The following is a 26,988-nucleotide window of genomic DNA, read 5'->3' as shown; positions in this document are numbered from 1 at the left end:
CTGGATCAAGAATAGCACATAATAGGAATGAAAAGGAAATCATTTGGTCTAATGGAATTCTATGCTTGGATCAGGTATGCATTTGTCTGAAGTCAATAGAAATTTGTTTTATATTAAGAGATGTTTAGATTCAGCTGTTTTAAAATTATGGTGGAAATTTTATTTTAACTGCCTGTAAAATCAATTTAAGATGCAGAAAGTAAAGGAAAGTCCATAGCTGCTATTACTTTCAGGGTAATCGTGGCAAAATAGAAACATGGAATGGACACAAACTAAGGATTAGTATGGATATCATTGGATTGATATTAGTATTTGTTGAATTTTCCCAAACTACTGTAAATTGAATAGATAATTTCTGATTTCCAAATGTAAAATGTATTAATTTTGTTATCCTGAATACAATACGTAAATCTAAGCATTCTGCTCAGCTAGATTTTTCTAATTCTATTTCATTGTATTTTAAATCAGCAGTTAATCATCATGAAATACAATGGATATTAGTAATTTGTTGTTAATAATCCTTCTCATCTCCAATCACAGCAAATGTGTGAAGATCCTATGACACAAGAACAGGAAACTTTAAGAGAATACACTTCCAAATTTTAAGGGTAGGTCAATGTTGTGTTGAAACAAATCCCAGCCATTAAACAGTTCTTACCAATAATGAAACTTGGAAAGTTAGCCCTGCTGGAATTTAATTTGGCATCAGAATTTATAGAATTAAATTTTAAAACAACTGCAAAGGAAGAAGGATAAAAAGCAATCAACATAATTAGAAAATTAAATCACAGCATCTGCGCCAGTTTTGTGAATTGAAAACAATTAGCTTCCTACACAAAGAGCTAGAGTTTAAAAAAGTTATTGGTATCTATATTACAGCTTTGTTTATATGGTTAAAGTGTGGTAACAATAACTTCCAGATGTTATGCTGTTGAACCACGCCTAATTACAGCCCACTGGGGTCCTGTTTCCTGAAACCCTGTGCAACTGCATACATAGTTTGACAATTAAGACATGATGTCATTATGTTGTTGAATGGAACTACATGGTACTAAGAATGATTTGTTTTCAATCAGTCAAAGATCTGTCTTACTAACTCTCAGATACAAAGCATACACGTTCATTTTACAGTTGAAAAATACACATTTCACTAAAAACACAGAGCAACATATTTTTTTACCAATTTTAACAGCCATTTATAAATATTTTAACATTATTTATTGAAATTTAAGATAAAATCACTGCAATTTGGCTACTTTGCATTTCAATGATTTCATCTCAGCTCCCACCCTTTGAAAGTTCTGCATGTATTAATGGTTTCATTTACTTACAGATATCTCTGAATTCAGTTCAACTGCCCAGAAAATCAGATCTACATAAATTGTTAGCTTCTGGGACGCTAACCTAAAATTGGCAAACAGCTCATTGTAACATGTTCGTTGCGCGGTTAAAAGTTGCAAATTTCATCCAAATCTTAAAAATAGCAAATAAAATGCACCACTTAAAAATATTTTTCCAAGCAGTTCCTTTTATTTGATTTTCTCCTGATGCTTCTAATTGGTTTGTGAAGCTGAATGTAAAAGGGAGATAACATAATTTAAGACTAAATGAACAGTTTATTTCCTGACCCTATAAATGGTGCATGAATTTTAAAGTTGTGGTAAAAATGGAAGCTGATCGCTTAAACAGAATTGGATTTAGAATAGCAAAGCCTCCTAATTAGCCAAATTAAACTCATAATAGATTATGGGCAAAACATTATATGATAAAATTGGAAGCAAAAATTGACAATATGTTAATTTCACAGACTTTAATTTCTCAGGTTCAACTGTTTTTAAGATGGAAAGGTGTGGCTTTAAAATATCATTTGCAATTAATGAGTGCAATAATGTGTAAGGCATTGGGTTCCTATGTCCCTCACAAGAAGGAGGGGGTGTGGGCAGTGAGAAAATATATTTATTGAAGGGGATGGATTTTAGATTTGTCCCAATTAACCTTGTAACGAGATGTATTGGAGCACTATTTAATGACAGTAATGAGATGCAGAAGAGAGGCAGATAGATTGACAATGTATAAAAACATCATTGGCATATAAATTAAATTTATGTGCAGTGGATGAAAAGCAGATACCTTGAATAATGGGACAGAGATGGCTAAGGGTTGCAAGAGCTTAATAGCAAGGACAAATAAAGGGAGGAAAATAGGGCATTCCTGTATTGTACTTCCAGTGTTAAAAGTGCCAATCAATCATACCACTTCTGACCAGTGACATGTTCAGAGGATTCTTAGACATAGCACATTTTCAAATATTCACAGTTGACTGTCAGTTTAAAAGATAAAGACTAGAAATTAAAATGTGAAAAAATTACTCCTTTCGAAAGGCTCTTCTACATAAATTATATAATGTTATGTTCATTGAAATTTACTGCAGAAAAATAAGCATATCAGGTATATCAAAGGGTCAGCTAAAACACAAGGTAATGTTACTAGCAGATTGGGACCATATGCTTTATTGAAGCCTAGTAAAAGACTTGCCAGTTTTGCAAGATAATTCTCGCATTCAGCAGGGCAACTTGGGAAGCATCGCTTTCCCCAATCTGTTATTGCTATCTATACATCCAATAACCCTGCAGAGACAGCCATTCATCAAGCTTTTCTTAATATTTTATTTTTAGAACACTAACACTTTAGCGAGGAATTAGTTTTCTAAATGGAATCCAATTGCTGTGGCGCAGGTCCCTACGGCAGACTTGGAAGTTGGGAGCACTTCCATTCTTCAAGAGTGGATTGACAGCCGACTGGAATTCATTTGCACTTGGCTAATAAATGTGGTGAAGCTGGGGGGGCCTGCCAATTATATAATGGGGTTGTGAAGGAAGTCGTCTAAATTCACCATCAGCTGATGGGGCCAGAGTTCCCAGTGTAATTTTTAAGTGACCCTCAACACACTGCCAATGCATCCAAACCATCAATCGTGGTTTGTCAGAGTCTGACATAGAATGCCAGGTTCATCATCTTGACCTCCAGATTCAGGTGGCATGCGGCTCAGAGCTAAAAATGCAAGGCCCCATTGCCTCTCTGCATATTCTCCTCCAGAGTGTTTTGACTGGAATTGTCTGGGAGGAAGTCTTTCTTATTAACAGCCTCAGGAGAAGTGCCCTTCTGACGAAGGATGTATGGAGGGAGATTGGAGTGAAGGTGTTTCAAAGTCCAATGCAGGATGAAGGAAAATGACCTCCTCCAGTGACGAGAACAGTGGCTTCATTGTGAGCTGGTCTCAGCAGTAGTACTACGAAACTTCAATTGATTGTTGTTAAAATCACATCTGGTTCACTTTAGGGAAGGAAACCTTAACATGATCTGGACTACATGTAATTCCAAACTGACACCAATGTGGTTGCTCTTAACTACTCTCTGAATTGATCTAGCAAATGACTCAATTCAAGGGTGGGTTAGGGATAGGTTACAACTGCTGGCCTTGTCAGTGGAGTGGCACGGTGGTTCAGTGGTCAGCATTGCTGCCTAACAGTGCCAGGGACCCAACCTCGGGTGACTATCTGTGTGGAGTTTGCACACTCTCCCCGTGTCTGTGTAGGTTTCCTCCAGGTGCTCCAGTTTCCCCCCAAATCCAAAAATGTGCAGGTCAGGTGAATTGGCAATGCTAAATTACCCGTAGTGTTATGGGGTAAATATAGGGTAGGGAAATGTGTCTGGGTAGGTTACTCTTTAGCAGGTCGGTGTGGACTTGTTGGGCCAAATGGCCTGTTTCCTTAATGTAGGGAATTTAATCTAATGCTTTCATCTGTGCAACTAGAATAAAAAGTGTTAGATTAAAATAGTTCTCATGAAGACTGCATTACACAGGGAGGCCTGCTCCAACTTCTGTGATGCTGCAGTCAACCTGTAGTAGGGCATTGCAGTTTTAGGGATGGACTATTACACCTTTTCCCTACAGCCTCCACCAGTGCAGAAACAGCCACCTTGCTGGTTGCACATCGCAGTTAGAATTGAAGTTCAGCCTTAGGGAACACGTCATAGTCACGCCAAAGCAGCTGATGGAACCTGTGATTGTTGAAGGGCTGTTGGAGGACATACCCAGGCTGAGACACTTATGATGGGGCCTTTTCTTAATGGTTGTACAAAACCTGCAGGAGTGTCAGTGACTGGCAGAGGCATACCAGACAGAGTTGCCACAACTTGTGCGGACACATGCGCACAAAGGAGGACTACATCCTGAACAGTTCACAGCAGGGCTTTCTCCACGCAGAGCACAGCAATGGTGAGCCAGATTCAGGTGACAAGTCAGTGGCTTCAGGGATATGCACTCAGAGCTGTGTTCCTTTGTTCTAGCTATTGACCCTATCTGGTGAAAGAGGTAAGGGGCACTTGACTTTCATCCAGGAATCCTGCCTCCTCACATAGTCAGGGAGGTGCATTGCACAAGAATAAGGAGGAGGAACTCAATAGTTGCCTATTCTGGGAGCTCCTCTCTGAGCATGAGCAGTCACTCCTCACTCCTTGACCAGTAACAACAGTGTTTTCACCAAAGTTAAAAGTTACGCAACACCAAGTACAAGCTTTCAGAGTGCTCCTGACAAAGGAGCAGTGCTCTGATAGCTTGTGATTTGAAATAAACTGGTTGGACTATAACCCATCAGCTGGAGATCAAGGGTTTCCATCCAGTGGCATTGGTCAGATCTTGAGGAGATCACATGTTGTAATGGTCAGCCAATTGTTGGAGATTTCAAGTTTTCTCTTCCTATTGCTTATCCTTTATCTTTAAATTTGCCTTTAGGTACCAGCCTTCAGATGCTAAAATGCTGCCTTTTTGGTTTGTTCTCCCAGGCAATTATGGCTGGTTAACCCAGTAGAACTTTTCCCCTGGCTATCTGCATCTGACCTGAACTTCATAAACTCTCTAGCCCCTTTAAGTTGTGCATTCATCCCTCCTTTGGTGCAGTGATGTGGAACTGCTTGTGAAATATCAACACCTCGGTACCCCCGAAATGCTGGAAGGAGCTGCTGTTGCAGAAGTTCAACGCCACTGTGACTTTTAAAGTCACTGCCGTTGGATTCCTCCCAGTCCAATGGCCCACAGGCCATGTTGAAGGAAAGCACATAGGTCAGTGACTATCTCCCTAGAAGTATTCAGCCATTGTCAGTGCTGCCTCTCCAATATTCACACATATTTGAGGCAGAAGTGTGGTAAAATCTGGGACAGAGCAGTATTGGACTGACCCTTGGTTGCTTTCCTCTTGATGCTCTCAATGTCTGGTCCTAACAGAGACCTGATCGAGGTATACAAGATAATAAGTGGAATAAATGGAGTCAATAGCCAGAGACTTTTCCCCATGGCAGGATTGACTGGTACGAGGACTCATAGTTTGAAGATATTTGGAGGAAAGTATAAAGGAGTCGTCAGAGATAGGTTCTTTATGCAGAGAGTTGTGAATGCATGGAATGTGTTGCCAGCTGTGGTGGTGGAAGCAGAGTCAGTAGGGATATTTAAGCAACTGCTAGATATGCACATGGATTGCAGTGAGTTGAGGGGCGCGTAGGTTAAGTTGTTATATTTTCCATTAGGATTAAACCTCGGCACAATATTGTGGGTCAAAGGGCCTGTTCTGTGCTGTACTTTTCTATGTTCTATGTTCTATTATACTGTGCGGGCCTTTTAGCCTTTCTTCTGATACATATAGTTCCATCTTTCCTCTGCACTGTTACTCCTCTACTGATCCTCTGCGATCACTGGTATACAAGATCAATTTTACTTGCATAAGTTCAACAGAGGACAGAACTTTTGTAAGGCTGTGTTTGTCAATAGTATCATGAACTTTTAAACACCTTGTGCCTGTGGCAGAATTGTGTTCACTCTGGCCTCAGCATGGTCTTGCTTTCAGACAATCTGGAACTCCCTTCAGTGACCTGTGACTTCCCTTCAGTCATGTTCAACCTTCCCTCCAAACTTCCTCTGGTGATTTTTGACCTTGATGCTTCACAGCTTCTTTTCCTCGCTTCAAACAAAATCTCTGGGAGATGGCCATGAGCACCAACTGGCTCAGACTCCACCTCAAGAATTGGCTCACCCTTATCATCACCTTTAGCCAATTGTGAAAGGCCCATTATTCCTGTACACTACCAGCTTATTTGCTCATGGAGCTTAAATGCAAACATTTGCGGTTTTATATGCATGCATTGCATGCAAAATCATAAAAGTTATCTTTTAGCTGCATGCAGTCAGCATTGCTGTTGCCACTGGGATAATTCAATGTTTCCATCCCAACCTCATGAACCTGACACCCTTGCTTCTTGCACTATTTAGTGCTCCATTCCTCATGCATCCAATTCTTTCCTATGTATCTAGAACTTTACAGGATTAAAATCCTTTTCTTTTCATTTTACAAGCCAGTATTGTTTGATTTGTACAGAAACATTGTTAAGAATGTTGAGATTCTAACATAGATTTTTTTTTAAATACAATAAGTTACCAGTATGTCTTCCTTGCCATAAGTGAATTTTCTTTGTTGTATCTAAGACATTGGATTGTATTTGACTGTTTTTCTTTCCTGGTCTCCCATATCAAACACATTTCCTAGCAAAACAATAGGCTCAGCATAGCATTTTACCATCTTATTAGACAAATGAAGGCAGTTAGAGGAGGCTAGAGGGCGAGAGCATTCAGATATATCCTCGTTAAAGGAAAATGTATGGTTTCTGAATCCACTTTTAAAAGATAAGTGGTTAGGCCAAGGGTCAAATCAGTTCAGTGTGTAAAATAACCCTGTTTTCATGCATACATGAAGAAAAGAGAACAACTTAAGTCCCTTATGCAAAAAGATCACTAGCTATGGGAGTCTATTTTAAAATTAAAGCAAAGTAATGATTGCAAATTAAGTCTAATTTGGATAATTTAGATACTGAAAACACCACAATATTGAAGAATATCAGAGCTGTAGGGAAGTTTCAGAAATGATTTACTAAGATGTTATTAAAAATGTGAAGAAACAACCATCAAACAAGTTTGAGAAGTCGGATCTTTATTTCTTTGGAGACACAGAAAATCAAGAGGAAACCCGATAAAGGGCTTTGAAATTACAAATAAGCTTAGCAGGATGGATAATGAGAAACTCTTTCCACTTCTGGTTCACAATATATGTTGTGGTCATGTCAATTTGTAAATTCTGAGGTGCTTTGTGTGGATTCACTGCCACCAATTCATCCTGTTGGTATTAGTCTAAGTTGCTCATATCAAGTGGGAAGGGATGCGCATTCTTTTTGGCAAAAGTGACAATTGGTCTTGTTGAACAAAGCAGATTTATTTCATAGTACTTAATAGCTAATTACATCTTAGCTACACAACATTCTTTTGCGAGATCTTGCAAAAATGGCCTTTTTATTTTAAACATAGTGGTTAGCACTGTTGCCTTACAGCGCCTGAGACCTGGGTTCGATTCCACCCTCAGGTGACTGTCTGTGTGGAGTTTGCACATTCTCCCCGTGTCTGTGTCAATCTCCTGTCGGTGCACCGGTTTCCTTCCACAGTACAAAGATGTGCAGGTTAGGTGGATTAGCCATGGGAAATACAGGGTCCGAGGGATAGGGATAAGGGGATGGGTCTGGGTAGGCTGCTCTTTGGAGGTTCGATGTGGACTCAATGTGCCGAATGGCCTGTTTGTGCATTGTAGAGATTCTGTGATTCTAGATTTGTCAGCAGAGATTCAGGATAAACCCCCAGGGCAACAAATTCAACACTGTCAATAATTGAACAACAGCCTTTAAAACAAAGCAGTGAAAAACTAGGGCTGCAAAGCATTTTAATCTTTCCATTGATGTCCAAAACGTGTTTGCTGCTATATTCGGGCAGGCCACATATCGTAGGATATGTGGAATAGTCCATCTTCTGCAACTACACTGGCCCCACCCCCCACCTTTTCCTCTGCTACATCGATGACTGTATCGGCGCCGCCTCGTGCTCCCACGAGGAGGTTGAACAGTTCATCCACTTCACCAACACTTTCCACCCCGACCTCAAATTCACCTGGACAGTCTCAGATTCCTCCCTCCCCTTCCTCGACCTTTCTATTTCTATCTCAGGCAACCGAATCAACACGGACATCTACTACAAACCGACCGACTCCCACAGCTACCTGGACTACACCTCCTCCCACCCTGCCCCCTGTAAAAACGCCATCCCATTCTCCCAATTCCTTCGTCTCCGCCGCATCTGCTCCCAGGAGGACCAGTTCCAAAAACATACAACCCAGATGGCCTCCTTCTTCAAGGACCGCAATTCCCCCCCCCCAACGTGGTCGACGATGCCCTCCACCACATCTCTTCCACTTCCCGCTCTTCCGCCCTTGAGCCCCGCCCCTCCAACCGCCACCAGGACAGAACCCCACTGGTCCTCACCTACCACCCCACCAATCTCCATGTACAGCGCATCATCCACCGTCATTTCCGCCACCTCCAATCGGGCCACAGATTCACCTGCACCTCCACACACATCATCTATTGCATCCTCTGCACCCGATGTGGCCTCCTCTATATTGGGGAGACAGGCGCCTACTTGCGGAGCGTTTCAGAGAACACCTCTGGGACACCCGGACCAACCAACCCAACCACTCCGTGGCTCAACACTTCAACTCCCCCTCCCACTCCACCAAGGATATGCAGGTCTTTGGACTCCTCCATCGCCAGACCACAACAACACGACGGTTGGAGGAAGAGCACCTCATCTTCCACCTAGGAACCCTCCAACCTCAAGGGATGAACTCGGATTTCACCAGTTTCCTCATTCCCCCTCCACCCACCTTGTCTCAGTCAAATCCATCGAATTCAGCACCGCCTTCCTAACCTGCAATCTTCTTCCTGACCTCTCCGCCCCCACCCCAGTCTGACCTATCACCCTCACCTTGACCTCTTTCCACCTATCACATTTCCCACGCCCCTCCCACAAGTCCCTCCTCCCTACCTTTTATCTTAGCCTGCTGGACAAACTTTCCTCATTCCTGAAGAAGGGCTTATGCCCGAAACGTCGATTCTCCTGTTCCCTGGATGCTGCCTGACCTGCTGCGCTTTTCCAGCAACACATTTTCAGCTGTATTCGGGCAGCCCCACTAAGAGAGCAATAAGACAGACTACTTCATATCCCGTGTCAGCAAGAAAGTCAGGCTCTTTTTTTTCACTTGCTCAGGGGAAATGATTGTCACTGGCTGGGTCAGCAATAATTGCCCATCCCTGGTTGGCCTTGAAAAGGTGCTTGTGATTTGCTTTCTTGAACCATCGCTGTCTATTTGGTGAAGGTATTTTCACAATGCTGTCAGGAAGATAGTTCCATGATTTTGGTCCAGTGACACTGAAAGAATGGGGATATATTTCCAAGTCAGGGTGGTGAATACTTTGCAGAGGAACTTCCTAGTTGTGGTGTTCCCACCTATCTTTTGCCTTTACCTTTCTAGATGGTGGTAGTCATGGATTTGTCCTGCTGTTTGTACACAGATCATTATTGGGCAAGCTTTCTTATTGGGAGAAAGTGAGGACTGCAGATGCTGGAGATCAGAGCTGAAAAATGTGTTGCTGGAAAAGCGCAGCAGGTCAGCTTTCTTATTGCTGAGTAGATCCTAGTGTTTTGCAATACTGGAACAACCTGGCTAGCAATGTGGCTAGTTCTAATGCCTTTATTACTATCACCAGAATGTAGTCATGCCTATAACCTTTGCTGATTTCAGTGGCTTCAGCCATTTTTGATATCACATGAAGTGACTCAAATTGGCGAAGACTGGAATCTGTAATACTGGGGGCCTCTGGAGGACACCAAGGTGAAGCATTCATTTGAGAACCTACTACCGGAAGAAAATTGATGCAAATGATTCAACCTTATCTTTTCCACAGATTAATTGCCTAACAACATTCCTGACTGAATGTGGCAGGACTGCAGAGTGCATCTGATTCACAGGCCGTGGAAAAATTTAGCCCTGTCTGTTACTTGCTGCTATGCTGTTTGATTCATAAGTAGTCAAGCATCATATCTTCACCAGGTTGGCACTTCATTTTTAGGTATACCTGGTGCTGCTCCTGGATTGCCCTACTACACTGTCCATTGAACCATCCCATAGCTTGATAGTAATTGTAGAATGAAGGTATATGTCAGACCATCAGGTTGCAAATTGTGTTTGTGTACAATTCCTCTGCTGTTAACCCATAGCGCTTCATGGATGCCAAGTTTTGAGTTGCTAGGTCCATTTGAATCTATTTCATTTAGCACAATGGTGGTGGTGACACAATTTACTGAAGTGTACCCTCAATGTGAAGATGGAGCTTCATCTCTACAAAGGTAGTTCTTTGTCTCTCCTACCAATACTGTCATGGGTGGATATCTCTGTGGTGACCAACTGATGAGGATTAGATCAAATATAAAAACAAAAATTGCTGGAGAAACTCAGCATCTCTGGAGAGAAAAACAGACCCTTTGCTCTAACAAAAATCTCTTTACTCAAAACATTAACTCAATTTTTAAGAACTTATGAAATAGGGGCATGAGTAAGCCTGCCCCACTACTCAATAAGATCATAGCTGATCTTTTTGGGGACTCAGCTCCACTTTTTCTCTTCACAGATGCTGCCAGACATATTGAGGTTCTCCAATAGTTGCTGTTTTTGTTTTGGATCTCCAGCATCCACAGTTCTTTGTTTTATATTATTATTATGACCTCGAATGTGCTTTTCCATTTTGTTGATTCCTTCAGCATCTGCCATAGACTCAATCAGGCAGCTACATCCTTCAGGACTCAACCAGCTTGGTCAGGAGTGCCACTATGCCACAGTTGGTGATGAACTTTGAAATTTCTGACACCATAACTGATGGCAGATGGTTTGTTCAGTTTCATTCCTTTTTTGAGACTTCAAAGCAGTTCAAGTGGGCGGCACGGTGGCACAGTGGTTAGCACTGTTGCCTCACAGCGCCAGAGACCCGGGTTCACTTCCCGCCTCAGGCGACTGACTGTGTGGAGTTTGCACGTTCTCCCCGTGTCTGTGTGGGTTTCCTCCGGGTGCTCCGGTTTCCTCCCACAGTCCAAAGATGTGCAGGGCCAGGTGAATTGCCCGTAGTGTTAGGTAAGGGGTAAATGTAGGGGTATGGGTGGGTTCGCTTCGGCGGGTCGGTGTGGACTTGTTGGGCCGAAGGGCCTGTTTCCACACTGTAATGTAATGTAATCTAATCTAATGTAATGTAATCTAATCTAATCTAATACCAGCACAGTAGCTAACTAGGCCATTTCAGAAGCCAGTTATAAGTCAACTGGGTTGCTGTAGATATGGAGCTGCATGTAGGTCAGACCAGGTAAGGATGGCAATTTTCCTTCTCTAAAGGTGTGGATGAATGAGGTGTGTTTGTACGATAATCTACAATGGTTCCATGGCAATCACTAGACTTTTCTCTTCAAGAATTTTTAACAATGAAATTCAAACCCAGGTCCCCAGAGTCCTAAGTCTCTGGATTACCAATCGAATGATGATAACACTACACCATCACCTCCTGCACTTGTTGCATGTTCCTGGTTATAAAACTTTTCGGTGAATGGACGAAGCGTGTGCTATGAATACTCCATCTGGTTCTATCAGCTTGTGAGAAGGAGAAGGCCTTAAAAGATTAAGTGAGAAAGTAATTTTTTTACGATCAAGAATGGCAGAGGTGTTCTCCACAAGCAGGTCTGAAACACTTCCACCTTAAGATTCACTCTATACAATTTGCTGTGCTGGTCTGGACAGCCATCCCATAGTGTTCACTCCAGTAATCACTGGAGTGAAGCTGTCATTAGCCAGTTGTAGTTTACTTTTGGATTAATAATCAGACTGATCCTCCATTTGGATGAGGGCTGCAACTAGCATGAACAGGCAAGAGGAACAATCAACCATTGTACAGCTACTTTTGTGTTTCTTTCTGAACAATCTAACTCATTTACGCCCCTTTCAATCAGGATCATTATCATTAAAGTCTAGAAGTGATCAGAAATGCTTGTCACCAATTGGCTCAGCAACACAAGTAAATAAATCTTTGATTCAGAAACTGGGCAAAACATTTTTATGGCGTAACCTTTCTGATATTTCACTCCATGAATTCTTCATCCCCCAAGGACATTTGGAGTAATTGAGTTTCACAAGTGGACCATTCAAATTATACCGACTTATTAATGTCGAACTCAGGAGTAGGTTCTTCATTACAGAACATAGCCCCAATTGGATAGAGTCACGCTGTGTTCCCAATTGTGTGCTAAGAGCAGTTGAATCAGATGGAGGTAATTGATGTGAACGAAATGCTAGATTATGTTTCTGACTCGGTTGTTCGTCTGGATGTGTTTACAGGTAAAGAGATAATATTCAGAAGTTGAATTCTTGCAGTGTTAGAATGAAACCAGAGGATTGAATATGCTCATACAAAAATATCTCTTGGCATTTTTGTGCTTTATTTACCTGCATTGAACAATTACCTTTAAGATCCAAGATTGAAATAAATTGGAGCTACTGCAAAATTGCAGGGCTGAGCTAATACCATTCATGCAAAAATAAAGAACAAAATGCATACCTGGTCCCCAAACTTTACATGTTGAACAGTGTAAATAACAAGTTGAGCCAGGATAATGGGAATGTCCAACAGGGAAATCAATATTATTTGTGTGGTACTGAAGAACTATTTGTTAATTATACAGTCAAGGCTTTCAGTTTGTTTGAGGAGTGGTAGAACTATTGTGATAGAACATCAACACTTTGTATCATGGTATAGTAAGAAAAGGATCAAATCAATGTGGAGGTCACTTGGAAATCATTCTGCATAATATGGGATTAAACTGGACACCTCGGGGTTAAGAAATGACACAACAAATAAATTGGAAGCAGAAACAACAGCATGATAAAGATCTGATTCAGTTTTCTGCAGCGTGCAGTGGAAAATAGTTTGAACAATTAGATTAGAATAATACAGACGGTTATATTATACATGCCTGCCTAGCAAACAATCAATGTTATTTAAATTAATAGTAACTTAATCCTTGCCTCTTTTTAGATAAGTGATTTCATCTGGGTGTGATTTAGCACCTGGACATGAGGAGTCAAAGTTAAATTGGTGGAGACGGATGGTGCAACGTGAGGTGGGGCTGAGTCAGCCTTCAGACCAATAAAGTGCTCGCTAAAATCTGCCAAACCAAGTTCAACTCTGCAGATGATTTTGACAATATTGATTATACATTTTAATTCTGAGTCAATCTCGATGTTTGGCTAGACTGGCACATGTAACAGCTATCCTGTGGATTCTGTCAAAGCATCCTCTGTGGAATGGCGAGAACTGCAGAATAAAAGCATATGTCTTACACAACAGAGATGAAATCCCACTTGACATTCTTTAAGGCTTACCCTTCTGGTGTTTTCTTTTTGGAAAGACTGTTGGGCATATTGGAATCCTTACCTGTCATTTCACCAGGCAGTATCCTCCATACAGTGTAAGGTCTGCTCAGAGGGAATGAAAGTAGGATTTAAAAATTACAAACATAACACAGAACAACATGCTTTGGGAACATTTTAGTGTCTGAAATTAATAAAGAAAGCATAATTTGATAATCAAATCTGGCTGACACTTACATGCATGTCCAGAGAAAAGAAAGGTTGACAGATCATTTGAAATGATGTTTAGCAAATAGTTTATATGGATAAATTTGCCCTTCTTTCAGCATGGCACATATTGTAGTCATGCTTACCGGTAGATATACTGCCAGCAATTCTTATTAATGTTAGTCTAACTTACTGATGCCAAGAGGGGAGGATGCCCACATAAAGTCTTTGGCATAAGCTAGTCTTAATCTTGATTAACAGTAGAATTATTGCAGAACATTTAATATCTGGTTCCATAGATATATGATAATTTCTTGTGAGAGGTCAGGCACAAGTTATGAATAACTATACATCACTGTTAGCTCCATGGACTCAGGACTACAAAAACAACTAAGGGCAAATGCAAAGTGCCAGTTAAATCCTCCCAGGACTGAACCCCTACAGATGTTTCCTAACCAACCTGTTCAGAGATTACACATTTCTGAAAAAGCCTCCTCACCCAGAAATAGGGACACTTATCATAGCACCAGAATAGCCCTCAGAGTTAGGTTCTCCCATAATTACTCCAGTTTTATTCAGTGCAGTACTTGTTGAGAGGGTTTGCTCCAGTTTCCTCCCACAGTCCAAAGATGTGCTGGTTAGGTGAATTGGCCATGTTAAATTGTTCATAGTGTTAGATGCATGAGTCAGAGGGAAATGGGTCTGGGTGGGTTACTCTTTGGAGGGTCGGTGTGGACGTGTTGGGTCAAAGGGCCTGTTTCCACACTGTAGGGAATCTAAAAAAAAAGTATTCAATGATGGCAGCTCATTTACTTAGATATTTCACTCAACCCGTTCTGATCTGTTATCACACACTTCTGAAGCAGGTGGAACTTGAATCCAGGCCTCCTGTCACAGAGGTAGGGACACTACCACTGGTCCACAGCAATCCCATCAGACCTTTATATCTCAATGGTTGGAGCTCATCTCATGTCGGTTAATGATTTCAGGTACAAACTGCCTTCTATATTATCTCCTTCAAGATTAATTCTGGTTATTAAATTCTTTTTACAATTGTATCAAATAAATAAAGTAGGTTTACCATAATCCCATTACTGTCCACCATCCAACCCTGTGACTTGATACATGATTGATGATTGTGATTAGAGTAATGCTCTGCTGTGGAGAATGAACATTCAAATATATTTCATTAATATATTGGCTCCTTGAACGAGCTTTAATTTTTTCGAAAGTCCTTTGCAGAGGGGTTTCCCTGACATTGACATCACTGTTGTGAAGATTCTTGATCTATTGTTGTTACTTGGAATGTTGAATTCTATAGTAGACACAACTGTACATATCTTAAAGTTTGATTTGTATTTCCATATTGGCTGGATTTTTTGATAGCCAGATAATCATTTCTGAAGTGTAGATGGGAATAGTCTGTGGGGATCCTTCTGAAATTCCTATTAAAGTAAGCTCCAAAGGAATTTCCTGGGAAACTGAAGACTCCACTGTGCAATTCCCCTACCCCTGGAATAGCCCAAATGTATCCATTTAAATTGGACAATTCTGAGGGTTTGGGCTAAGTAAACAGATTATAATTTGCATAGTCTAACTCCAGAATAACTATTCAATTGACCGCTACTTTACTTCACATGCCCCCAACTAAAACTCCCCCAGATCCCCACACCCTGACCTGATATCCACTACCATCCCTGGAAGCACCACTGAACCCACCACATCTGCTCTATGATTGGGAGCTAACACCCCTGCCTCTGGACTGACACCCATGCCCTGTGGCCAGACCTGATCGCTTTCTCCCACTGCCAGACCCAAACCCCACTGCCCTAGTGCTGGAGTCAGTTCCCCTTTCGTCATCACCAGATTCCACCTCATTTCAATTGACACTGAATCTGACCCTTACCGACCCCCATGTTCTGGATCTAACATTCCTCCTTGGATCCGATCTGTCCTTGGAAGTTCCATATAGTTTTGGTATTTTAAGAATTACTCAACAATACTTGATTTTGAGAGTGTTCTGCCTACATCTTGCAATTCTTTTTCAGAAAGTTGCTGTTTCATTCTCTTCATGCATGTTTTGTTCTTGGCTAATATAGTAACACTTGCTCAAGTTCCAAGTTTGAAATTAATTTGATGACCATTAATGTGTATGATTTCTGTCATATCTAGTTCATATGCATCACCTACAGCCCTAAGAATAGTTGATTCACATCTTCTTATAAAGGTGGCATATCATCAAATAGTGATCAAATGAACAAATGACTTGATGTTTTGAGTTTTCTTCCAAAGCTGATTTTTGTAAGATGTTATACTTCATGTGCAAGCAAATATTTTTAATTCTGTTGCTCAAAGGTTTTGATTTCTATATTTTTTTGTTTTCTTAGAAAAGTTGGAATGGTGTTATAAAGCTGGATATTATTTCTGTTTGCGTTTATTTTTTATTCCACATCCACTGCATTAACATACAGTATCAAAGACTGTCAAGGTATTTTCTGTTACTCTATCGTGAAGTATTTTACTGCTTTTGTACCTTGGAAAGTTAATGTTTGTCTTGAGCCAGACTGGCTTTGTGTTTTCACAACTCTCTTTGTGTTTTTTTCTTCAGTTTGCAACTTCTATCACTATTTGACACTCATTTCAATGAGAGATCGCTTTTGATTGTAACACATCTGAAAGAGATATATCAGAAATTCCAATGACAATTCTGCTTCAAATTAGCTCTTGTTGTAAATCACCATATTACAAAATTCTGACAATGTATAAAGTTTATTAGCAAAATTGTCAACAGGTGTTCTCCTAGAAGCTATATTCCTCTACTAAATCTTGCTCTTCCTATTATACAACTGGTACCCTATTGTAAATTTATCAATTTCTGTTCTTACATTCTGTCATTTTAAAACATTCTCTTCTTCCAGACCTGCAGAATAATGAAATATGTTCATTTGTATTTCTTTCTGCTTGTTCTGTGATCCAGAAGCAATTCTATATCACATAAATTCTCTTCCTTCAAATCCCTGAATGAAGTATTTGTGATTTTAAATCCTCTTAGAGGTGTAATATCTTTCTCTATTTTCATTGTATTTAGCTGTTCTCTTTTTAAGTTGACAGCTATAACAAGAATTTTTTAATTGTTCATACATCTAGCAGGTTTTATTGTTCAGTGTTTAATTTCCTGGACAAGCTTTTTAAATTTTAAAACTGTTTTCTTTAATTATTGGATAACAAAGAGTAATTGCTAAAACCAAACCCTCTCCAAAACCCTCTATCTAGATTGTACCACTACAAAGTTCAAGGTGTACAGTGAGCAGCTCCAGCATCATGTACAACCTCTGAGATCTTGGAAGGTGATTGCTAATTTGACAACCATGGTGATGATTTCCATCCCAGTAGATATTGCTTTGATCGGTGTATGTTTAGCATGGCTAAGCTGCAGGCCTGGAGCTCGGGGGTAGGTTAGAGAGACGGGTATTTAAATAAATGGTTGGGGTGAAAACATGGGGAAAATGAAAGCCAATGGGATTGACGGGGCCAGCAAGGAAGAAAGGAATATAAAGATTTGGGAGAGGTCAGAGACGCCGAGCCTGTGATTCATTCCATGAAGTGTGACCTGTGTTGCCTTCCATCCTCATCCAGATGTGCAATGGAAATGAAAATGGCTGTCAGCACATCCAGAGTGGGCAGAGTAATTGTTTTTGTTCTGGTGGGGAGTTGTTCACGTTTGTACCACATGAGGCCCTTCAAAGAGCAATATCATTAAACAGACACCCACAGAGTACAGGTGAAGACATCTAATACCACATTAAAAATAACACAACACCAGGTTATAGTCCAACAGGTTTATTTGGAAGCACTAGCTTTTGGAGCGCTGTTCCTTCATCAGGTGGTTGTAGAGTATAAGATCATAAGAAACAGAATTTATAGCAAATGTTTACAATGTGGTACAACTGAAATTATATATTGAAAAAGACCTGAATTGTTTGTTAAATCTCTCATCTTTTAGAATGGCCATGTTGGTTTCAGTTCTTTCATATGTAAATACCAGAACTTTTTTTAAAGTTACATTCTCAAGTGAAGTTTAACAATAGGTGCCATGTCATCTCAGATAATGCATTGAAAGTGTGAGGTGCCCTGTGTGAGGCTGTCTGTGTCCCAATGTTTAGACTGATTTTATTTCTAAAAAAGGGATTTACAGAATCTTGTATGGATTCATGCAGTTTTTGAGCAAAATGAACTATAACTCTGCAAATACAAACTCACCCCACAAACTTATATGTGTGTGTGTGTGTGTGAGAGAGAGAGAGAGAGAGAGAGACAGAGTGTGTAGTGCAGTGGGATCACCTGTATTACCACATAATGCAGCGTGTGGGCAAACTGTGTTGACTAAATATCCTGGTTGCAAGCACTCTTGACCCCATCAATCAACATTGCAACTCAACTCAAATAACATGGCCAACTGATCGCAGCAAAATGTAATACTTAAGCTCCTGTTGCATGGTATCTGTGTAATACTGATGTCGCACAGGTCTTATAGCAATACACACATGCCTTGACTGATCATTGTGGACAATTAGGACAAGCTGTTTGACTTTGTGTCTGCATTAAAAGGCAAGACATGACAGAAGAACTATGAATGTAAGTTCTAAATGAAGCAACAAAGTGCAAAAAGCAAGTCGAAGTGCAAAGTGAATGAGCACTTGGAAATCACCCTGTTCAAATCCATAAGTTGTCCTAGCAGCAGCATGACATTGAAATAGTGAGCTAAAAGTGCAGGATTGAAAAGCCAAACTGTATTCTAAATGAGTCAGAGACATGCTATGATGATGTGATCAGGTTGGTGCATATGTGATGCCAACCTTTGCCGATGAGTGTGGTGCAGGCTGTTGCTTTCCATGGAGTGGGTCATGAGGTGTTGAGGATTGCTGTCCACAATGAAAGCTCAGTGGAGTGTCGAGCCAGAGCTGCTAGGTACTCATTCTGACTTTAATGTTAGAAATTGTGACTGTCTAGTTTCTGTCGAGTATATGGGGGTATAGGAACACGTCAATCAAGTAAGATCCAGTAATAAAGGTTTATACATTAATGCAAATAGGCCTCTTATTGCTCACTGGTGAGATTCTCACATCACTGTTCAAAACGTGCTTGGCAAAATCAATTGGATTTATTTCTCACAATGTCAAGGATTTCATTCTTCTAAACTTGTCACTTTCCCAACTGACTCATCATTGCCCATATCATCAAGAACTTGGAAAATTATGCCTTTTGTGTTCTTTTTTAGGCATAATGGGTGTAAATATACTGCTCACCCTCTAAAATCAGCAAATCAGAATTACCTCTCTAATCTACACTTGAGTCAAGGAGGTATTAACTCAGGAGCTTACAAAATTCTCTTTCCATCTCTGTTAGTAGCTTATAAGCAGAGCCTAGAGACCTCTTTAACATGGTGTTGGCTTTTAATTCCATGCATTAGTTGTCCAATGCCAGAAGTGAGATATAAATGTAGGAACATGAGTAGGTCATTTGACACCTTGATCTATATCATAATATAATGGACAATTTGTGCCTTAACTCCATTTACCCATATCCAGTGGTACTCTTATCTCACAAGAATCCATCAAACTTTGCCTTATCACAGTCCTGCATTCACAATCTTTTGGGGAGTGAATTCTAGATTTGTACTATATGTTATGTGAAAAATTGCTTTGTGTTTCTCTACTAAATAGCTTAGCTATAAATTTAAGACTATATCCCGTCATTCCTGATGTCCCAGGCAGAGGAAACTTTTCCTCAATATTTATTGTATAAAATGCTTTGAATGTTATTTTGATCAGATTACTCTTAATTTTCTGTACGTAGTGGAATTTCAGCCATATGTATGCAATCTGTCCTCACTATTTAACCCCATAAACCTTATATATTTGTAATTAATCTGTGCTGCATCTCCTCCAAGGGCAGTATATCCTTTCTTGAGATGCAAACTAATGCTTGTCATAATTTATTTAGTTGTGTGTGACCTGTTCATTTGAACTGTGTCCAGCAATAGAGTTAAATATATTTTGGTGTGGCACCTTATTCAGGTCATAGAAAAAGTTTTCCAGTCATTATCTGACCAAGATTCTATAAAATGAGCACCTTTGAATTATGACCATCGCCTAATTTTTGTTGCAAAAGAATTTTGCACATGAAGGAGATGACAGAAGGAAGATCAGCACTTTGATCTTCAGATGGAAATGGGCATGGGACAATTTTCCAAGTGAAAATCAGGCTGCAGACTGAAAATCAAAAATTATTTCTGCACCACAGAAGCACCAGAAGTGCTGAGCAGCTTCAAGGCCATGGTGGTTTATAATTGAATGCCTTTATTAAATGTATTTAAGCAGCAAGAAGCCTGAACTAAAATAAAAAAAACATTAATAAGTTAGATTTATGGAATCTTAATGGGACCTGAAATTCAGCTGAATGTAATGCAGCTAGAAGTTAAAAACACAGAAATAGGAGACTGATTTAGGCTTTTATCTATTCAAACTCAATATGGTTCATTTTATTTTTATATTTCTTATCTTTAATTACAAGAGAACAAATAAAATTGTGGCATATAATAAATCACAGAGCACGAAAGAGATTATACTATAAAGGCATTGCTGTTTTGCTAACTCAGTGACATCCTCATAAACAAAGCACTAATGCATTTTGGTGCAATCTCCTCTCTGCTCTATAACATTAACTATGTGTGGAGTTGAGAGCAGTAAATATATAATTGAGGCCAGCTAAATTGATTAATAACTGAGCTGCTCTAGATCCACCTCTGTGCATGTAATTTACTTGAACTTTAATTAAGAAATCAGAATTGAAAATTAGTTGTTGATTCATTACTGGCTGTAATGAGTAAAATAGAAAAAAATATCTGCTAGTGTACAGAAAGTCAAGGTGAAACGACAATATGGATCCCTTGACATATATAGCAGTGAAGAGGAATGATCTTGGATAGCAGGATCTGACTCTAGCTTGATGACTCAACAATGAATGTCTTACACATTAATGATAGCTAATATTTTAAAATATAACAGCTACAGGTTAATGTTGGAAACACAAATTATGGCAATGGTGAGGAACAAGGTTATTATATAAAATGCTTTAATGCAATATTACACACAATTTGTACTTACTATAAATGACCACTTGTCTAACTATTACTATTTAGACTATTACTTGAATATGTACTGTCTTTATTCACACCAGTATTTAACAATATTAAATTACATGGAAGAAATGAAATTTTGTACACATTTACATTATCGTTATTTTCAAATTTTTAGTAGTTATTTTATTTACATCATGTTCAGAAAATGAAAAGATTGTGAAACATAGTGCTTTTAATATTGAAAGATAACCCAATTTATTTGAAAGTAACACGATGAGACACAAACAAAGGTAGATTTTATGGAGTACTTTTAATCAAGCTGGAGACAAAGGCGGAGGAAAAGTTTGGGGAGGAAATTACAGAGTTTAGGATTTAGGTGACTTAAGACATAAACATCAATGAGGAGGCAAAAAATTGAGAATACGAAAGTGGCCAGAATTCTCAGAAGGGTGCTAGTGTGGAAATGCTATAAAGGTAGTGTAAAGACTGTGACTCAATCTTATGTATTTTGGGTGAGGTTCATGTTGTGCTGGGCTTTTTTGGAGATTTTTTTTGCCATGAGGCAAAATGAGGTTTCTCATCTTACCAAACGTGCTGCATTAATTTCTTACACCCTACCTATAGTATCTCTCATGTCTTATTTCTACACCACCTTACCCAGCATCCTTCACACAGCAACTCACCACTCAGCAGATATCTGTAAAAGACTGGCATCCCATGCACCGTGGCATCTTTGAGAGGCCAGTATGCACCTGAACAAGTATTGGCAATAGGTGTTGCCCTTCACCAGCGTTTATTCCAACTTTATCTAATCTGTTGGCTTTATGCTAGGATATTAATAACTCAAATGCTCTCTATGAAAGCAAAGTACATGACAAAGTGTACTGCAAACGTCTTACTCATACAATGCTTACTATCACGGGTGAATCTGTTTACATGGACTTGTCTGAATATCAGACCAGAACAGACAATCAGCCTGTTTTGTTCCAACTTCCAGCCATTGATCAGATGACCTCCTACCCGAGCTAGCTAATTGTGCTGTGAGGCAAGCTTTTGTTTACACTGTTTCTGTACAATAAAGCCATGCATTCAAACTCTCACACTCTCCAGTCTCCAGCAATTAGTTTGACCACTGGCAAACGTTACAAATATGTTATGTTTTCCATGCTGCTTTGATCATTAAGATTCATTAGGATTTGCTATGTCTCCCTGGAAAGAGGCTTATCTCATGCTTTTAATGAACTTTAACCTTAGCTTTAGCTTGTCCATGCATTTTGCTATTTTATATCATCTGATGAACAGAATGACAATCAACTACAAGCACAACTTCAGCTAATAAATAGTCCATATTATCACATCTGATTTACTGCATCTGTTTTTAAACACCAATTTTTCCAGGGTTACTGTGATAGTTAGTCCATTACTCCTGAGTTACAATACTTGGTGTAAACAGAAGCACATTCCTACAGCAAACCATAGGAACACTTTGAAACCAATGGCTTTTTCAAGCATGAGGTCAACACCAGATTTCATATCTTTTCTTCTACATTTCATTCAATTTCATTTAACTTTATTTCTGCTAACCCAACAAATTTTATTTTAATATCTACAGGACATACACACCAAGGTTCCTCCGATCCTTTGTACTTCCCAGATTCCTACCATTCAATGTGTACTCCATTGCTTTGTTATGCCTCCCAAAATGCATCCTCTCACACTTTTCTGGATTAAATTCCATTTGGCACTGTTCAACCCATCTGATCAACGCATCTATATTGTCCTGCAGTGTGAAGTTCAAAACATCTCAATATTTATCTGATAATCAATGTTCATGTCATCAGTGAACATATAGGTGATACCTCCTACATTCATGTCTAGGCCATAGATCTACACAACAAATAGCAAGGGATCTAGCGCTGAGCTCTGTAGTTTGTCACTGGATGCAGGGTTCCTTACCCTCCTCTTCAGAAAACTACTCCTGTTCCTCCAGTTCCTCAGAATCGAGGAGATCACCTTATTGCCTGCTCTAATCATCCTACCAAGCCAGGATGATGTAGCACATATTTTCTGAATGATACTGGAGGACTCTAAACTGAGCCAATCAGTGGAACCATATCTTCAGCAGTCCTATCATCTGCTTCACCACAGTCCTGGCTGTGGCATGAAACCTGTGCTCAGTATCAGTCAGGGGTTTGTGTTATGTATTATGAGCCATGATTATACTGGATAGCCCTCATCACCTAGGACTCAGTCTTGTTAAGCCTGTGCACACTTGAATGCAACAGACACACAAGAGTGCTCCGGAATGTGGGAGTCATGACAGTTGCCTGCATAGTGAGCACACACTGCCAGCAAGTGGTAAAAAGTGATCACAGCTCGCCTGAACATTATTCGAGTGGAACCCCTTCCTGTTGGCGAATCCTGTAGCATTGTGAAATGGCCCTCTCAATACTGTCTGTGCAGGAAGGAGCTAATCATGTAGAAGCTCAGAGTAGCTGTCACCTTCACAGCCTCCAGCAGAGGATGTCCTCTTGTGAAGACAATTGAAGACGGAAGTCAGGAGGTTATGCTTCAGTTATATAGGGCATAGTTGAGACCAGACGTAGGGCATTATGTACAGGCTCTTCTTTATTTAAGGAAGGATGTAAGTGCATTTCAGAGAAGATTTACTAAACTAATTCCTGAAATTAACAGGTCATCTTATGAGGAGCATTGGGAAAGACTGGACTGGTATCCACTGGAGTTAGGTAGAGTAAGTGATGATTGAAACGTAAAAGATACTGAGGGGGGTTAACAGGAAGAATATGGAGAGGATGTTCCCTTTTGTGGGAGAGCCTAGGACTAGGGCTCGTCATGGGGGTTTATTGAATTAAGACAGTGATAAGGTGGATCTCATTTCTCATTGAGGGTTGTAAAACTTTGGCATTCTCTTTCTCAAAAGGCAGGGATGCAGAGTTGGAAATATTCTTGTGACAGTCATAAATAGGTTTTTGCTAAGCAAGTTGTTAGGTGAAAGTTTATCAGGTGTAAACAGAAATGTGGTGTAATCAGATCAGCCCAAATCATATTGAATGGTGGCACAGACTGAGAGGCCAGATGGCCTTAATTTGTACATTTGGAAGAAAAAAGAAAGACATTGAAACAATGTCAGTTTACACGTACAGAGGCTACAGGATGTAATTTTCATTGTGCCATGTTGAGGCACTGTACTGTGGCAGTTACGTTATTGGATAAGGCATCCCTGAGGCCTGCACTATTATTGAATGTGAGTTTAACTTCAGCCATGTCAGATTGAGAAGTCAAACTCAATTTCAAAAAAAAAGTTCTGGTAATAAAAAAACTGGCATGAGTAATGCCATTTCATTCTTGTAAAAATCCAAATACTTCACTCGGGATCTTGAGGGAATGAAGCCTGCTGATTTTATGCAGTCTGATTTATACGTGACTTAGGTCTGGCATCCGATGTAGCTGTGTCTTACTTGGCCTCTGAAGTGACCAAGAAAATGAAGCAGTGATAAAGAAGCACCAAAAATAATTAAGAACATTGTCTGATTATATTCACCATCCTGTGTTCAAGAAGGCCAACCAACTTCTGAGGTAATATCCACATTCCAAGAATATGCTTTTAAAATGTTTCTGCAGTAAATGAGCTATTATGTTGTGTGATGCTATTCTGATGATTTTCAATGTCTGAATTCTACCTTGTTGCTTATATTCCTTTAAAACACAAGTGATGCAGGCTACTATTATTTTGGCATATTATTTTGCTGATTTATTTTGATGATTTTGCATTGACATTGGCGGCACTAGTGTACTTGATCGAGAGTGAAAAAACATCCCTCAGGATTTATAGATGCTGGTTTAGTTGTCCATAGGTTCCCTTTACACACAACAGGTGGAATCTTGTTGATGCATTAGGGATCTCAGCTGCTGACAGAAGAACCAGCGAGAAGCCCTCACTGCATCTTTCAGGGAAGGCCTCCAAACCAATCAGGAAGTGGCAAAGACATGGGTGGGTCTTCCCTTCCAGCCAAGCAGTCATCACCCTTAAGAGCTAGTGGCCAATCAGTGCTGAAAATGTGTTGCTGGAAAAGCGCAGCAGGTCAGGCAGCATCCGGGGAACAGGAGAATCGACGTTTCGGGCATAAGCCCTTCTTCTGTTCCCTGGATGCTGCCTGACCTGCTGCGCTTTTCCAGCAACACATTTTCAGCTCTGATCTCCAGCATCTGCAGACCTCACTTTCTCCTCAAGTGGCCAATCAGTGTCTGGTAGCTCCTGCATTCTGCAGGGCAATGTGGGAGGCTGTGGCTGCTGTTTGAAAAGCACCCCTGGAGTGCAAGGATCATGAAAGACCCAGCACAGAGGGAAGTAACCTGGGGACTTGGGTGAGAGGACTAGGGTGGGGTGGGGTGGGGCATGGTCTTCTCAGGTCCATGGTCATGGAGAGAGGGACTGTAGGGGGTCAGAGGAAAGGGTAGGAGGTGTCTCCCAGCAGTCAATCCCCTCCCAGTGTCCAGTCCCTTGAGCAGCCACTGATTGAAAGACCTTTTCCCACCCCAAGCAGCTCAAGCTGCCCACATGGTAGCAGCAATTGAGAATGCAGCATGATGATAGGCCCTGTACAGCTGGGATAATTCCAGGAGTGGCAGACTGAGACATTTTTGTAGTCTCTAACTGGTCATTTAAAAACCTCAATTGCCAGTTGAGCAAATTGGTTAACCTCAGACCTTCCCACTCATACGTTATTTCTGCTGGAGGTAGGCCACTGCTCCCTCTCATTAAATACCCTCCCTGCCTCAAATCTTGCCACTTCTGGGAGCAGTAGAGAATGCTCACAGTTCTTTTGAAGATTTCTATTTAACAATTACATTTTGGTTTTGAGTGACTGAAAAAGAAATATATTCGCCATCAATTTTAGAACATTTTCAGGTTGAGGGAGAAGTGAATAGGAGTACAGATAACATCCTTTATACTAACAAGACCTGGTATACCCAGCCAATCAATAACAGGAAAGGTGGGTGTTCAAATCAGCTTTGCTTTGCTCAAACTGTACCCTTTGGCATTCTTTGCCATTAATTAGTGTCTGTCTACTTGCTGAGAATGTAAATATCTTTAATTTGTGTAAGTTGTATGATTCTTGGAATTTTATGACACTCGTGTCATTTATCCTTGCAGCATCCATATCTTCCTTCATCTTACTGAGTTAAGATTTTGAAGTTTTATGGAGGAACACTAGTGGGTCTGGACCTGCAGGATCGGGTTTTAATCCTTGTTCTAAATCCATATGATACTCCTTTCACTCTCTTATAAGTAGAAGCACTTAAGGAAAACTAGACAAGTATATGATGATAAATAATTTTATATTTAGGGTGGAGCGAAGTAAGAGGTAAGAATCTAAAATTCTGTGCAATTATTTGCGACTGAAAGCAGGTACACTCCAAAACTGAGAGTCTTGATTAAAGTATTAGCACAGAATCGGGTTGTGGGAGAATACTGTGATCCTTGCCAAACAATGTCAATGCAGATCAGATGTAAGCAACTCAGATTACCAGTTGCTGAAGTTGCAGTTGCCATCTGTCATTAGTATGGAGTGGTGTAGTGCCTGATGACCCAAACCGTCCAGGTTAATAAACAACTTGTTAGATGTTTAAAACAATGATCTAGATAGCCTTTGGCCACCATTAAAGATGCAGCACTTGGAAAATGCAGGTGAAGCATAATTGCACATCAAACAGTTAGTATGTTCAGCCATGTTGGTGAATCTGCTTGATTGTTGTATCAAATAGCTGCACATTCACTCTGTGATGCCATTGTTCTTTTTATCATGATGTTCTGCAGCTGTTCACTAGGCTTTATGCCCAGCTTTGAAATCGCAGGCCAAGCCCCAGGTGGACAGAAGAAACTGCTTCAGGGATACCCTCAAGGCTTCGCTGGCTAAGTGCAGCATTCCCACAGACACCTGGGAACCACTGGCTCAAGACTGTCCAAAGTGGAGGAGGAGCATCCAGGAAGGCACCGAGACTCGCCATCAGGAGAGAGCGGAAGCCAGGCGAAAACAGCAAAAGGAGCGTGCTGCCACATCAATGCCCCACCCACCCCCTTCCCATGACCACCACCTGCCCCAATTATAGCAGAGTCTGCGGTAGCCACATCGGTCTGTACAGCTACCTAGGGACTCACCCTGAGGGTGCAAGAGATTCATCCTCGACTGCAAGGGATCGCCAATGAACGAATGGCACCTTTTGTAA

The 26,988-nt window shown here is 40.4% G+C and overlaps 1 long non-coding RNA gene across 1 annotated transcript; it reads left to right on the top strand.

Moving 5' to 3' along the window:
- Positions 1-26,761, top strand: LOC148147966 (uncharacterized). The gene is made up of 3 exons (XR_015759271.1): positions 1-74; positions 541-608; positions 26,579-26,761. It is a non-coding gene; the product is annotated as an uncharacterized LOC148147966 (long non-coding RNA).
- Positions 26,762-26,988: the final 227 nt, after the last annotated feature.

The sequence above is a fragment of the Chiloscyllium plagiosum genome, unplaced genomic scaffold (assembly GCF_037043375.1).
Source record: "Chiloscyllium plagiosum isolate Xiang-an unplaced genomic scaffold, Cpla_swu_hap1 HiC_scaffold_14, whole genome shotgun sequence".
NCBI classification, from domain to species: domain Eukaryota; kingdom Metazoa; phylum Chordata; class Chondrichthyes; order Orectolobiformes; family Hemiscylliidae; genus Chiloscyllium; species Chiloscyllium plagiosum.
Note: the sequence above shows the minus strand (reverse complement) of the source record. Positions and strands in the feature narration are given on the sequence as shown.